The following is a 14967-nucleotide window of genomic DNA, read 5'->3' on the forward strand; positions in this document are numbered from 1 at the left end:
CGTGTCCAGAAATAGGTTTTAAACTAAGAGTGAGCTCTTTTTATCAATCGGCTTCGATTCTCTTAGTAGTGATATATCGCGGCTTCAACCATCGGGGCCATTCCACCAGAGGGTGGTAGTGGCAAGGTGCAGTGGCTTGCAGCCTCTTGTACCTAGATCGGCAGGACTGTCAGCAGTGGATACGTGACGCCAAGTGGCTGATCCCACTAGGTCAAGTATTTGAGACGTACGGTCAGAAATATACGTCTTCCATGCATGTGGTGATTTTTCCAACCAGGCTAGTACAATTTCGGAATCGGACCACATGTATACATAGTTTGCATTTTGTCATGTTTAAATGCATTTGCACCATGGCTACTAATTTTGAAAGTAGTAGTGCGCCACATAACTCAAGTCGTGGCAGACATATGGTTTTCAAAGGTGCCACCTTTGCCTTTGCTACTAATAAGTGGTCGTAGTGTCACTTTGCGTGCGCACATAGATGCTAGCGCAGTATGCCTTTTCTGAGGCGTCACAAAAGCCATGTAATTCGATTTTGTGATCGGGAGAGTAATTTACCCATCGCGGAACTTGTATCTGAGAAATATCATTCAGATTGTTTGCAAACTGGGACAATTTTCGAGTTCCATCTAGCCATAATTTTTGTATTAAGAATTTCGCTTGTATCATAATTGGCGAAAGCCATCCTAGGGGATCGAAAAGTTTTGCCACCGAGGATAAAATCTGTCTTTTTGTGATGGCTGATAATGCGGATATGGACTCTGTCGTGTATGTGAACCGATATCGCATTCCATTGGATGCCCAGTGTTTTTGTTGTACATTCCTTTTCGAATATAAGGAAATTAGTGTCCAACAAATTTTCGTTTGGAATATTTTTGAGTTTATTTGGGTGATTTGCCGTAATCTTTTTTAAAGCAAACCCTGCGGATTTGAGGGCTTTTATTACCTGTGATAAGGCCTCGTATGCTTGTGGAAGGGTGTGACTTCCAGACAAAATATCGTATACATATGTATGTACGTTTGAGTTTTCAACACTTCAGTTTTACTTTGTGTTGTCTGCCAATGCGTGGAGTGTTCGAATGGCTAAATATGGCGCACAGTTAACGCCAAATGTAACTGTTTTTAATTTGAAGTCGCGTAAATGACTGGTGGGTGCTCTTCGGAACATAATCCGTTGAAAATCTTGGTCGTCTTTATATACGACTATTTGCCGATACATCTTTTCCACGTCCCCATTGAATACGTATTTGAATATACGCCAATTTAATATCAGAAGCATTAAATCTGGTTGGAGGGTGGGTCCCGTACATAGGATATCATTTAGGGAATTCCCTGAACTAGTGGTTTTCGAAGCATTAAAAACAACTCTTACTTTTGTTGTTTTTTTGTCTGGCTTTACTACTGCGTGATGTCGCAGATAAAAGGAGTAGTATTTGCCGTTGACGATTTTCTCCCCTGGGTTTACTTCCTCCATGCGATCTAAATGGAGGTATTCTTCTAACACACCATCATATTCAGATTTGAGTTCGCCTTTTTTAAGTAGGTTTCTTTCCATACTTAGAAACTGCTCAATTGCAGAGGTGCGAGAGTGATCTAAGGCGAGTGCTGCTTAAGTGGTAGTCATACGACGTACCGACCATTTTCTGATCTAGTAGTTGTGGCTTTGTAAAAGTCCTCACAATACTGATCTTCAGGGGTTGCGACTGATATGAGGGGGGAGTTCTTCTAGCTCCCAAAATTTTCTCAATTGCGAATTGAGGTACTCATTTGAGACTTCCTCAACTTGAGTTGTCAATGTTGTAACTGGTTCCGCAACTAGGCCACTTAGGACCCATCCGAAAATGGTATTTTGCGCCAGAAGTGTATTTGTTATTTTCTCAATACCCTCGAGTATTATCTGTGGTATGAGATCGCTGCCTAATAGAAGATCTATTTGAGTGGGTGTGTTGCAGTTGGGGTCTGCTAGCTTTAGGTAGCATATTGGTTAACATATTGGTTAATTGCGGTAAGACAATAGCTTCTGCTTGTATGCGCTTATCCGCTGGGGGGAAAAGAGGGTAATGGGGCAGATTTTATTTGAGTTTTGAACAACTTTTCCGCCCATTCCCGTAATTTCAAAGCTGGCCAGTTTTGTTGGTAACTGTAGCCTGTTTTGTGCCCTAGACGCTATAAATGATCGTTGTGATCCTTGGTCCATTAAGGCTCTGAGTTTAAACAGTTCTCCTCGGTGTTCGATGGACAACTGCTGTCCCCTACTGTGATTTCGCTATGTAGCGTTTGGGTTTTTAACGCCTTTGAGCAGCATGGTGCTTCTTGGCAGTTTTCAGAATTTGTTGTTGCAACTAAACCTGTTGCTCTTTTTACGTTTGCGCTGTTTGGGGGTGAGCTGGAAAAATTTGTTAAATGTAACATAGAATGATGTCTTTTATGGCAGTAAACGCAATTAAATTTGCTTTCGCAATATTTAAGCGTATGCGCATGTGACAAACAGTTGGTACATAATTTTTTCGTTCTTACGAAATTGTTTCGATCGCTAACATTCATTTTTTTGCATTTTTCGCACGATTTTAGCTTGTGACCTCCTCTACAAAGTTCGCATGACGTTTGTTTATATTGTTTGGATGTAAACGATTGATTTTTAAAAAAGCTTTTATTTAAATTATTGTGGCTACTTGCTTGGGGTCTTTTGAAGCTTCTATTAAGGTCGCCTTGAACGTTTTTCGTTCTGACTAGTTTTTTATCTACCCTTTCTGCAATTTCATATTGGGAAGTAAGAAATTCTTTCATTTGTGCCACGTTGCGCATTTTCTTCGCGATGAGAGCGATTGCTCCCACAAAAGTAACGATTTTTCTGGTAATGCAGCTGTGCATATATTTACTAGAGTGGGGTACCAATTATCTGTGGGAATATTCTGTGTCGATAAAAGAGACAAACAATTTGAAACCGTGGATTGAAGCTTTATGAATTCTTCACTGGTTTCTTTCTGAATTTTTGGTAAATTCAGTAGTATCGTCACTTGCTTGTCGACCAATATTCTCTCGTTTTCGTAACGTGCTTTTAGAGCTTCCCAAGCAAAATTGAAATTTTCGTCATTGAGACCGAACTGTTTCACTATTACGCCTGCCTGACCTTTGATTTTGTATCTGAGGTGATACAATTTCTGCGCTTGTGATAATTTAGGATAGTTTATGTACACAGCTATAAACATGTCCCGGAAGGACGGCCACCATGAAATATATCTGTGTCGCATATTGGCACTTTAAGGTGAATGCCTGAACTTGCCTCTTGGGCTTGTCTTTGTGGCAGCTCTACTCTCGGTTGTGGAGTAGGTGCAATTGCTCTTAATAGGTTTAGTTGATCAGAAATCTTTGCCTTTGTGTCTTCGAACTGGTCTAGGCAGTGTTCATATTTGGTGTAAGCCGAGGATTTAAAATTTTCTGGTAGATCTGAATCATCAGATTCTACGATTGCGTCATATGCCGCTTGGAGACGTGTCCAGAAGTTGTCTAAATTATCTTTTTTGATTTCTAATACCGATTCAGATTTGTCTTGAATCGGTAAAGATGAAAATCGAGTGCAGTATCGAATCAAACTGTCACTCTCAGCAATGAATTTTGTATGAGAAATGTCTTTACCCCTCTTTAGTTTTGTAGCACCTTGCTTTGAGCGTGTAGCTTCTGCCGGTGTACATGGACTGTTTTCTTCTGAAATCATCTTTGGAACTTTTAGCAACTGAGTTGTTTTAGATTCCTTTAAGTCTGAGCTCATTCAAAAGATGTATAGAATGAATAAAAACGTCTTAGTGAAAACTAGACTTGTATATGTTTAGAAAAAGTATATAAAGTATAGTATATAGTATATAAAATGTTGAATAGAAGACTCTTTTGTATGTAAGAGTTTCAAAAAATTAATAAACCTAACGGCTTTTGGTAAACCGAGATTTCAAAAATATTTTCGTACGTGTATGTATTTATATGATTAGACGAGAACTATTTTAGGTAAATAAGAGTTTTGAATGAAATGTTTAGACGTGAACTCTTTTATGTACATAAATAAGAGTTTTCCAAATCACGTAAAATATTACCAGAGAACGTCTATCGCGTTCTCTGATATTACACGTACATATAAAGAATATCGCTTAAATTTGATTTAATTATTTATTGTTGACCGGAAATTTTTTATATGTTTATTTTTCTATGTATATTTGTTTTATATAAATTTCATGTCCAAATGTCCTATAGGAGATACCTATAGGTGGATCTATTATTTATTATGTGCTAATGAGCGCTCGTTTTAGAGATCACTGCACTTTGTACATCAGTGGTCGGCATTTCATAGCAAAATTTTGCAAACTAACTTCACACGTACGCTTACGCTCTATCGTTCAGTCGTTGTCGAGCCATCAACGAATTAACATCACGCAAGACCATAGCGCAAAACGAAATATGCCCTGCGAGAAATATTTTATGGTTCTAAATGCCTTTGATGCCATGCAATGCCTTTTATGTTCCAAGTCTTTTAAAGATAATAGGGAATATATCCTCAAAAGACAATTTGTTAATTTTCATTATACTATTAATTAATAATTAAAATTGCTTAATTTTAATTCCAATTTCTCACTGGGCTACTTTTTTTTCGTGCTCACCAACACAGTGACAGATCCTCTCATGCCGACCACTGATGTACATGTGCATGTATGTACATATTGTTACAAAAGTAGTATTAAGTTTGGTATTTGTATTGCTATATGCATCCCTTATTATAAACATTGGGCGCCGCGGTTGTCTACTTAAACAATAGCTGCATTTTGCGCCGTATAGCATTATGTTCTTATAATTGCCAGACGCAATATTCTAGAAGGACACTTTGGCATCAGCGAGAAGTGCGTGGCTATATAAGCCGTGGCAGCGCCAACGTAATCATCCAGTGCTAAGAGTAAACTGTTATAGTGTAGACAAATTGCGAAATAAAGTTGTTGTTGTGGAATTGAATAAAACGGTTTTGGGTTTTATTCGTCAATCCAGAGATACGAACCTAGTAAAGTAAACTAGTAAGCAATAAATTCGCAACAATATGTATTACGCTTTGGTTTTTTACACAATCCTGCTTGTTTTTGTTGATCAAAAATTGTGAGGAATATGCCAATGTAGGCTTTGAATACATTTTATACGCAATCCTGCTTGGTTTTGTTAGACGAAAACCAAGGGGTATCGCGGAATATGTGCCAATGTGGACTTTGAAGCAATTAGCGTATCTACATACGTGACAATACACTTTTGTACAAATTTTATATGTCACACAAATCCTTTTTTGTTATATGTATTTATTGTTACATAATTTTTACCCAATGTCGATTGGGTATTTCTTCCAGCATATTGAATACATTTATATGCGCCCGTATGTGCAAATATATATACGCATGTATATATAGTATATATGTATATATGTTCGTACGAAGAGAACCACGAAAAGAGAATTAACCGACCGCAGGTAATTTTCTCAAGTTCACTCGGTTTTATGTATATACGTATATGTATATGTATATATTTATAATCATGCCGCATATACAAGTGTATGTATATACATACATATTTTCGCAGAGATAAGAAGCCGCGAAAAGAGAATTTAATAATCTTTTAATATTAGATATGAATTTACATATGTATATCTATATCTGAAATATTAGGTTGTCAAAAAAGTCTTGCGGTATTTTTATTGAATTTTTTTATTGAAATTGAAATGAATTTTTGTTGACTTATGCCCAGCTCTTGACCGATGCTACGGCTGCTACTATGCCGGTCTCTTTCGACCAATTCAGCGATTTTATCGCAATTTTCGACGACAGGCCTTCCGGAGCGTGGCGCATCTTCGACCACCTCTACACCAGAACGAAAACGTTGAAACCATCGTTGTGCGGTGGAAATGGAAACTGTGCAAATTTTATAGGCGGCTTGAGATGCATTTTTGCCTTTATCATAGTAGTACTGTAAAATATGCCGTATTTTCTCTTTATTTTGCTCCATGTTTGCGACGCTATAACTCACGAACGGTATACATATGTAACATATATATGTATGTTATAGGGGTATATGTAACATATATATTAGGGTGTGTCATTCTGAGGCAACCTTTTTTTTCAACTGAAAAACAGGCTCAAAACTTTCGAAAATGTGTAAAAAAAAGTCACTCAAAAGATGAGCTCTTAATATTAATATTAAGAGGTGCCTATTTCAAATTTTCTGTTTTCCATATAAATTACATGGAAAAAAATCATTTTTTTTTTGTGGTGGTTATTGTGCGGAGTTCTTAATGTGCCCCGATGGCTGGCAGTGGGGATGGTAAACTCGATCCCGAATCTACTCGAGAATCGAGTTTTCTCGTTAAATAATCGATTTTTAAAAATCGATTTTCAGTAGTCGAAGTGTATTAAGAACCGGTTCTTGACATTCGAAAAATCGATTATTTTACGAGAAAACTCGATTCTCGAGTAGATTCGGGATCGAGCTTACCATCCCTACTGGCAGCCATCGGGGCACATATAAAACCTCCGCCCAATAACCACCACAAAAAAAAATGATTTTTTTTCCATGTAATTTATATGGAAAACAGAAAATTTGAAATAGGCACCTCTTAATATTAATATTAAGAGCTCATCTTTTGAGTGACTTTTTTTTGCACATTTTCGAAAGTCTTGAGCCTGTTTTTCAGTTGAAAAAAAAGGTTGCCTCAGAATGGCACACTCTAATATGTATGTACGTATACAATTTTATTTGCGCATATGCTTTTAATTTTTTTTCCTCTTGTGATTGCCGTAGCTTATTTTAAGCAATCCTGCTTATATTTCAGTGAAGCGCTTTACCTAGCCCGCGGGCGGCCGACTTTATTGCTCTCTCACAGATTTGCTCACACGTATTAGTCAAGCGCTCTCTATACATTGTGGAAAATTAATGTGCATTTGAAAATCACTTGATCAACGACTGTTGACTGCTACGCATGTAATTTGTATGTGCGCGCTGATTAACAATTTTGGTTCAAAACCATGAAAATATTGATTTTTCGTTTTTTCATACAGCCGTTTAGGTGAAAACTTCAACATAAATGCAATATTTAAAATTTTTTGAATTTTAATTTCTTTTTGACAGGTGAATTGTCTTTATTTTTGTAATTGATAAAAAATAATAAGGAATTTCATTAATTTCAGAATTTTGTAAAAGTTGTAAAAGTTGTCGAATCACTTTCAAATTTTTTTTATATTAATTAATACTAAAGTTTTGTATTTTTTTTGGGTGTAGCAGCAAGCTCTCTCATACTCCAACACAAGCACACAGTTTGGTAGTGTGCGTCTGGGCATCACTGTTATATTTGATTAAGTATAAGGGGTCTTGCTGGAAATTACTGCAAGTAAATACTTGAATACTTGAACAAAATTTTTTTTTTATTGGTATTGAGGTGATTTTTGTGTTATAACACAACGGTAAGCATTTACCGGCAATCACTAATCCGCTGTATACAGTACCAAACTGCTTTGTTAGCGCTTTTCGGTTTTTACCGTAAAATAAACCGAATACCGAAAACAGTTTGGAAACGGTTTTCAATACTTTTCCGACCGGAATTTTGGTCAGACCGCAAATTTAATTTTCTGATATCAAATCATACATATATGTATACATATAATATATAAATTGAAATGAAACGATGATTTTCCGTTTGTAACACCCGTCTCCCGCGCTAGAGTTTGAACTTCGACCGCAAGTTATCCGGCGCGCTATTTTCGCTGCATTGGTTCCCTAAATAATTGTAACATTTAATTTTAAGGAAAGGAACATTTGTGTAAAGTTAAATATTTCTTTAATAAACTATATTTTATATTACACACTTAAGTGATGCGGTGTTTTTATTTCAAATGTGCGTGATAACCATTTAGACAATATAAAGATTCCCAAAGTACAAATAGAAATACATACTTACATATCGTCACCTGAAATGCAAAAAAACGTAACAACATTTTCAGAAATTTACAGTCGCATGAATGAAACACGAAATAAAATCGAACCTGAGTGAAACAAAATATTAATATTGGTTAAGACTGGTTTATATATGACCGCAGAACCAGAAAATATGCAATATTATGTATATAATTTGAAGTAGTGAAGCGTATTCAATAAGACACTCAATTTCGATTTCTTTGATGATACGTTATTTTGCATTTCAGGTGACGATATGTATCTATTTGTTACAAACTTATCTAGATGCAACTCTCTTTGCTTTCCGCCAGGGGCTTTTAGGGATATTGTGAGTTTACGTATGTATCTGATGTGTGCGTGGTGTGAGTTTGCCTATAATTGTGCTTCGCTTGCTTTTCCAGTTCTCCTGTCGTTTTGTTGCTGGTGTTGTAGCTTGTATTTTTTGTATTCCTTTTTTCCTTTTGTTTGCAGGTTATATGTCACTCCACTACCCTGCCAACATTTTCTATCGCAAAAGTCACTTATAAGTGACTTCAAGAAGTTACAATTCAACGTCTGCGATACATTTTTTTCATCGTAGAAGTCACTTCCTTATTGAGAAGTTGTTCCCCGCGGACGTTACTTTCAGAAGTTACGTATTAGTGCCTTGTGGAAGTTACGTATTAGTGACTTGTGGAAGTTAAAATTTTCGTTTTTAATTTTTTTATATTTATTTCAATTCAAAAATGTATTACAAAAAAAAATAAATAATTAATTCAAGTGAATATTAGAAATAAGATTTTTTTTAATTTTTCAGTTCATTAATTGTTTGTTTGTTTTTTTTTTGTACTCTGTCTCGGGCGTGAAGTATGTGCTGTTGACACACTTTATTTATATCCATATCGGTCGAGTTCGAATATTTGGAATGACAGGCATCTATAGGAAAATAGAATTAATTGATTTCTTTATAGTTATAGTTTTATGTGAAATATTACTTTTTATTAGTGCAAATGTTGTAAAGCGTTGGATACTGGGTTTGTCATTTGTTCCACGCCAAGTTAAATTAACGGCCATAGCATCCGATATAATGGATTTCAATGCCATTCTTAGGAATGAAGGGAAATCCTTTCCTCCAACTCTATATATGATATTTTTCTAAAATTAAATATGTTCCAAATATACAAATTTATTCATAATTATAGTCATTTAGTATAAGAAAATCGACCTACCAGCTGAGATGTTATTTTGTCGCTCAACAGCAGCTTCGTGTCAAAATCAATAAAGTCCTTGACATCCATGAAAGGAAAGGAAGGTATTAGAGACGTATCATCCTTCTCACGCATATTTCTTTGCTGCTTGACTTCGGTTTTTAACGCAACGACTTCTTCCGTCAAAGTTTTTATTATTTTTGTATTAGTTTCTTCGAATTTTTCAAATTTTGTTTGCAAAGAACGTAACTCTTGCAAGATCGTTTTTTCGTAACTTTTCTGTTATATTCATTTCCTCAGTTTTACTTATTTCTTCTCTAAAATCCTCAAACTCACTTGAGCAATCACTTGACAAAAAAACACTATCATTACATTTATTAACATTGCTCGAAACACTGGGTTCACAACTTTCTTTTGAACTTTCTTTACAATGACCTTCATCGACATTTATTTTTTTAACTTCATTACTGCCGCTATATATGCTCTCATTAATATTGCATATTAATTTAGATGCTTCTCTTTTATTTTTCAATTTAATAGCCTTTGCTGACTCATTTTAATTATATTTTCAATAATATTTCAAATTAAAACATCACGAAACAAATAATTTTACTAGTTCCAAAAAAAATATCGCACTTTAGCACTGACCACAAACTGCAGAAGACACAAAACCAATGAACCAGATGTCAAATGTCAACAACTTCTTTTTCTATTCTGTTGTTTTCATCTAATTTCATTTTGCAGTTGCTGCGACTTCAACGTCGGTGATCGCGTTCATTGATTGTTTATCTTTTGCATAACGAGACAACAATTTTTAATTTAACGTCTGGAAGTGACTTAAAAGTGACGCATTTGGCGTTTGACACGTGAACGTGACAACTATCTTTATTTTAACGTACGGAAGTAACTAAAGCGTGACGTATTTGGCGTTGGCGATAAAAGACACTTTCAAATGTTGGCAGGGTATCACCGCTTAGATGTATATATGCATGTATATAGCAGGTCTTAATTTTTTCTTTTACTCTGCTCTTTCTCACTTCACCGCACTTTTTGTTATCCCTCTTTTTAGTTATTATTATTATTTTTTTTCTTTTTCGCTTGTGGGCCGTGTCAACTTCACCTTACATATGTACATACTCGTATGTGTATTGTATGTGTATATTAATTTTAACACTGCACTTTGTCACCTCACTTTGTTTAAATTTTATACAGCACTCATATGCACACGTAATGTAGCTTATTCTTTTTGGGTTTTTTTTTCTTAGTATGTACATACATACATACATATTGTATGTAGATATGAAAACTTTTTTTTTTCCAATATGTTGGGTTTTATTTAAACCGTGTCACCACCGTTATTTTCAGCAATTTTAACAAACTTTTTTTTTTATATGTACCCACCAAAGGTTTTCCTAATTGTGTCACCTCACCACCGTTGTCTTTTCACTTTTTTATATGTATGTATAGTATATATCCACCAACGGCTTATTTTGTAACCGTTTTAAAATGTTTCACATCCCTACCGTTGTTTTCCACAAATTTTTGCACTTTTTTCAACTGGTTCTGGCCTGTTAACGGCCTGTTTAAACGGTTTTACACTCTGGGTTATTCACCAACACTTTTTTTGTTTTAGTTACCGCGTTACCGTGACCGATTTTTATTATTATTAATACTTTATTTTATTTATTTTTATTTTATTTTTTATTTTTTTTTGTTACCACTACTGCCGTCCGGTACGGCTTCGAAGGACCATGGAAAAAATAGAAGTCTTCCTTTGTAGAAAAGCCTCTCGGCACTTACCCGTTGTGTTGGCGACGACTTTGCTGGTAAAACGTATTGTTACGAATTTACTCCTTACTAGTTTACTTTACTAGGTTCGTATCTCTGGATTGACCAATAAAACCAAAAACTGTTAAATTCAACTTAACAAAATCTCTTTATTTCAGGATTCGTCTACACTATAGCAGTTTACTCTTAGAACTGGATGATTACGTTGGGGCTGTCACGGCTTATATAGCCACGCACTCCTTGCTGATGCCGAAGTGTCCTCCTAGAATATTGCGTCTGACAATTATAAGAACATAATGCTATAAGGCGCCAAATGCAGCTATTGTTTAAGTAGACAATGCAGACAGCTGCGGCGCCAAATGCAGCTATTGTTTAAGTAGACAATGCAGACAGCTGCGGCGCAAAATGTAGCTATTGTTTAAGTAGACAAACGCGGCGCCCAATGTTTATAATAAGGGATGCATATAGCGATACAAATACCAAACTTAATACCACTTTTGTAAAACTGCCCTCCACTTAAGCCTAATCGTCCCGATTAGGTACAAATCCTCTCTCTCCAAATGTACTACTTTCATTTTACATCGTGCTTTTCCATTTCTTTGTATGCGGTATACCACGTCATTAAGTCGTTTCATCACCATATAGGGCCCTTCCCAGACTGTCTGCAATTTCGGGGACAAGCCTTTCTTTCGAAGTGAATTGTACAACAGGACCAGATCACCTTCTTCAAAACCTTTTGAATTTGCCGCTTGATCAAACCGGTCCTTCATCTTATTGCTCATCAGATGCGTGTGCTGTCTTACCATCAGTGGCGTAGCTAGGGGAGGGCGGCAGGGGCGGTCCGCCCCGGGTGTCACCCGGTTAGGGGTGACACCCGAGCCCGACTATGACAATCAGTTCTACCTATAAAAAATCGTAAATCTGTGGCATAACCGCCACTAATCAAATAATCTAGGTAACTATAATATCGTACCACGAGCATAATAAATTGATACGAGTATTTAAAAACAAAACAATGTGCACACTGTCAATCTCAGTATATACAGCAGTGTTGTCCAACGTGACTGTGTGCACGTTATGCTTGTGTTGGTTATTCTAGCGTCAACTGATCGCAAAATTCTTCTTTGCTTGCCTACGAAGTTGAATACAGTAGCACAATCGTGCTTTCACAAACACTTGTCGCGACATGTTGGTGTGAGGTGTCTGGCACTGTCCGTGCGCTATTGTGCTCATAGGCCGTGGACAACGCTGCTCTAGAAAATAGGGTGTTGTATAAAAGTTTTTTTGTTACTTTCATGTAATTAGGGTGTTGTGTTAGCATTTAAGCTACATATAAATTTTAAAGCTTAATGAGCAGCACTTTAATAGAAATTCATTGTGGAATGGGACTTTACAGCTTCTCTTCCGAATCTAATGGTTGCATTAAAGTTATTTATGACAATATGTGCATCAGTCGCTTCATGTGAGAGAAGTTTCAGCAAATTAAAATTAATTAAAAATTACTTGCGGTCTACAATGACTGAAACCAGATTAAACAATCTTGGTATTTTAACGATAGAACATGAAGCAACACAAAATATAAATTTTGAAGACGTGAAAATAGGGTGTTGTATAACAGTTTTTTTGTTACTTTCATGTAATTAGGGTGTTGTGTTAGCATTTAAGCTACATATAAATTTTAAAGCTTAATGAGCATCTCTTTAATAGATATTATGTAAATTAAAAGATAGAGTTATTTAAGTGATTATTTTGAATTACTTTGCATCTTTCTTAAATTGTATTGAGATGTTACTTGTTATGTAAGTTCTTTTTTTTTAACACGCTTCAAGAATTTCTTAAATTTTGCATGCAAAACGATACAGTCCTGGGCGGTAAACTTTCGTTTGACTTGTACAAATTGATTAGCCGTTACAAAAGAGAATTAGGTGGAATTCGCACAACCAACGCTAGTCAGGGGATTCCCTTGATATAGAGCTCGTCACATGTGTTGTGGATTGGGCAATTTCTTTTGTTTCCGACCGCATTTATTTCAATATTCTTTTACGTGAACGTGTGAAAGTTTAGTGCAAAGTGTTTGTTAATTATTAGATATTAAAAACAACAATTTTTGTATAAAACCGACTATTAAGATTCTTGAAGAAAATAAACAAGGTAAGTAAAGTATTTTTGCTATTATTTTCTAGTCATATCTACTTAAATACATACTATTTACACCCAGTTGCAGGATTGTTAATTTATATAAAAATATATTTCACAAAGCTAGTTACGTAACGTGTACACGGAGAAAAAAATATAATAAAATTTATTATAATGTTCGTGAAAAATTACTATATTTACTAAGCCTAAACGAAAATTTAAATCTCGGTTAGATAAATTATAATAACTAAGGTTTCGAAAAATTACTAACCAGTTTATTAAAATCAAAAACTGTAAAGCAAATTGTGTTATCTGCATTTATGCGGCCAACATTCGTTTGCACAAAATGTGAATTGTGTTACATTTTTCGGAGCAGTGGAGACAATATTTAACTTTTTTTCAACTTCCACAAGCCGCTGGGAAGTGCTCCTCAATCACTGCAAAGCATCTGTTAAAAGACTTTCGACAACGCGCTGGAGTGCTCATTATGGTGCAGTAAAAGTATTGGCTGAAAATTTTGATGGGATAATATCTGCAATTGAGGAACTATGTGACCAAGACGTAAATTTAGAAACTAGAGGTGCTGCACAAAATCTTATCTCTGCTGTGTGCAATTTCTCATTTCTTTGTTTTCTTTTCTTTTGGAATGATGTGCTAAGGGAAGTGAACTATGCTCAGATTGCATTGCAAAGTAAAGGTTTATGTGTTGATGAAATAATCATAAAACTAGAAGCACTTAGTCTATTCATTGGAGAGAAACGGTTGCATCTAGCAGGAGAGGCAATAGATTTTGCTGTACAAAAATCGGAAGAATACAACATTTCGATGGAACGACGAATTCGTCGCAAGAAACGCATGCCCGGTGAGTTAGCCACCGATACTGGACTTACACTTAGAGCGGAACTTCAAAAGGACATGTTAGAATGTATTGACAGATTCAATATTGAACTCGAAACACGAGTAAAGTTCATTAAAGACGTAGCTTCATTGTTTGAAGTTGTGCAGTCAAAGACCTTGCTTTTGGCAAACACTGAACAGTTAAAATTTGCTATATCAAAATTTACTAACCTTTACGATGAAGTATCAGAAACAGAATTACTTTTAGAAATACCAAGATTGAGAAGACATTTAAAAGCGGCTAATATCACTGTCTCTAATTGGGTGACGCTGGACTATTTGAAATTCATTGTGGAATGGGACTTTACAGCTTCTCTTCCGAATCTAACGGTTGCATTAAAGTTATTTATGACAATATGTGCATCAGTCGCTTCATGTGAGAGAAGTTTCAGCAAATTAAAATTAATTAAAAATTACTTGCGGTCTACAATGACTGAAACCAGATTAAACAATCTTGGTATTTTAACGATAGAACATGAAGCAACACAAGATATAAATTTTGAAGACGTGATTTCGGAGTTTGCAAGTGTCAAAGCTAGAAGGAAGAAATTTTAATTTTTTCACATAATATACTAATATAATATTTGTAATACTCATGTTTTAATAAAATGTAAATGATTATTTTTTTACTTTAAAAGTTTTGATTGAGTTTTGGGGTGACACCTTCAAAATCCGCCCCGGGTGTCACCTATGCTAGCTACGCCACTGCTTACCATTAGATGCAATTCACTCATTTTTTCCTTTAAAGCAGAGCAATAGTCTCCATCATTTCTTACAGCTGCAGGATTCGTTCCAAACTTAAGATCAGCAGGAGTCGCAGATCAGATCCGAAAATAATCTTTGCTGGCGTGTAACCAGTTGTTTCGTGCTTCGCTGAACGATACGCCAGCAGGAACATCTGGATGCACTTGTCCCAATTCCGTTGATCTTTATCAACGATTTTCCGCAGATGTTCTTCGAGCGTTCGGTTGAATCTCTCTACCATCCCATCTGA

The 14967-nt window shown here is 35.7% G+C and overlaps 1 protein-coding gene and 1 long non-coding RNA gene across 2 annotated transcripts in view; one reads left to right on the plus strand and one right to left on the minus strand.

Annotated features, from left to right (window-relative positions):
* LOC105227509 (protein diaphanous) overlaps positions 1-14967 on the plus strand; it is a 130722-nt gene that overhangs the window by 12838 nt on the left and 102917 nt on the right. The gene's annotated exons all lie outside the window — the stretch shown is intronic.
* LOC125775677 (uncharacterized) lies at positions 6447-12483 on the minus strand. The gene is made up of 3 exons (XR_007421278.1): positions 9174-12483; positions 8940-9099; positions 6447-8880 (listed from the first exon to the last, which is right to left on the minus strand). It is a non-coding gene; the product is annotated as an uncharacterized LOC125775677 (long non-coding RNA).

This window comes from Bactrocera dorsalis, chromosome 1, assembly GCF_023373825.1.
Source record: "Bactrocera dorsalis isolate Fly_Bdor chromosome 1, ASM2337382v1, whole genome shotgun sequence".
Classification (NCBI taxonomy): Eukaryota; Metazoa; Arthropoda; class Insecta; order Diptera; family Tephritidae; genus Bactrocera; species Bactrocera dorsalis.